Raw genomic sequence first — 1,446 nt, 5'->3', positions numbered from 1 at the left:
CTTCCTTCGTTCCCCGGGCTGGTGGGGGCGGGCTCCCGGGCCGAGCGCCTGGCAATGTTTTTTTCCCCCCGACGACGGTGCTGTCTGACTCCCAGAGGGGAAGCCTTGAACGGGGCGCCCGTGTCATCTCGCCGCGCGGGCGGCGGACGGACGGCGTCGCCTTCCTCCCGCCTCTCCTGCGCCCGCAGGTGGGCGAACGTTTTGGAAAAGTTGCCTGTGACTCTTGCCGGTTGATCACTCGGCTCGCGCGTCGATGAAGAACGCAGCTAGCTGCGAGAATTAGTGTGAATTGCAGGAGATATTGATCATCGACACTTCGAATGCACCTTGCGGCCCCGGGTTCCTCCCGGGGCTACACCTGTCTGAGGGTCGCTCGATCGTCAATCGCCCCGGGGCTTCCCCGGGATGCAGCTGGGGCCATCGCAGGGTGAGCTCTGCTTCCCCTTCGTCCCCCCACAAGGTCAGACCCCCCCGATCGCCCTTTGGCAGGGTCCCTGGCCGGGTCCTGCCGCGGAGGTACGCCGCCGGCGCGCCTGGCCCCCCGAGAAGGGGGCCTGGCGACCGGTCCGCCCCGGGCCTGGCCCATCCCGGGGCGCCTGGCTGCGTGACGCGCGTGGCTGTCCGTGGTGTCCCACCGGCTGCCCGCGCGCACGCGCCTCGGGCGTCCTCCTCCGCGGCCGGCTTTCCGGCGAGGGCAAAGCCTCTCCAGACGCGATCCGGGGGAAAGAGGGCGCGCGCTGCCGTTTACGCCAGGCCAATCCCCTGCTCCGGCAATGGGGTTTGCCCGGCCTTCCCCAGCTCCCCCCCTGAACGCTCCGGCGTTTTCTTTCCGACTACGACCTCAGATCAGACGTGGCGACCCGCTGAATTTAAGCATATTACTAAGCGGAGGAAAAGAAACTAACCAGGATTCCCCCAGTAACGGCGAGTGAAGAGGGAAGAGCCCAGCGCCGAATCCCCGCCCGGCGGCGGGCGCGGGAAATGTGGCGTACAGAAGACCGACTCCCCGGCGTCGCTCAGGGGGCCCAAGTCCTTCTGATCGAGGCTAACCCCGCGGACGGTGTTAGGCCGGTAGCGGCCCCCGGCACGCCGGGATTGGGTCTTCTCGGAGTCGAGTTGCTTGGGAATGCAGCCCAAAGCGGGTGGTAAACTCCATCTAAGGCCAAATACGGGCGCGAGACCGATAGCCAACAAGTACCGTAAGGGAAAGTTGAAAAGAACTTTGAAGAGAGAGTTCAAGAGGGCGTGAAACCGTCGAGAGGTAAACGGGTGCGGTCTGTGCAATCTGCCCGGAGGATTCAACACGGCGGGAAGGTCGGTGGCCCGGAAGTTCAGGATCCCCTCCACGGGACTGGCGCCCGGGCCCTACCCAGCACCCGCACTTTCCCGTACGACTTGTATCCGTATTTTTTTCCGTACGAATCGTACAAGTCACGTCTGACCCGT

The 1,446-nt window shown here is 65.1% G+C and overlaps 1 non-coding gene across 1 annotated transcript; it reads left to right on the top strand.

The window, feature by feature from the left end:
- The first annotated feature begins 218 nt into the window (after nucleotides 1-218).
- On the top strand, nucleotides 219-372 carry LOC146860236 (5.8S ribosomal RNA). Its single transcript, XR_014979409.1, has one exon. It is a non-coding gene; the product is annotated as a 5.8S ribosomal RNA (ribosomal RNA).
- The last annotated feature ends 1,074 nt before the right edge of the window (nucleotides 373-1,446 follow it).

Source organism: Triturus cristatus, chromosome 3_1 (genome assembly GCF_964204655.1).
Source record: "Triturus cristatus chromosome 3_1, aTriCri1.1, whole genome shotgun sequence".
Taxonomy (NCBI): domain Eukaryota; kingdom Metazoa; phylum Chordata; class Amphibia; order Caudata; family Salamandridae; genus Triturus; species Triturus cristatus.
The sequence above is the reverse complement of the archived record's forward strand: the minus strand, read 5'-3'. Positions and strand labels throughout refer to the sequence as shown.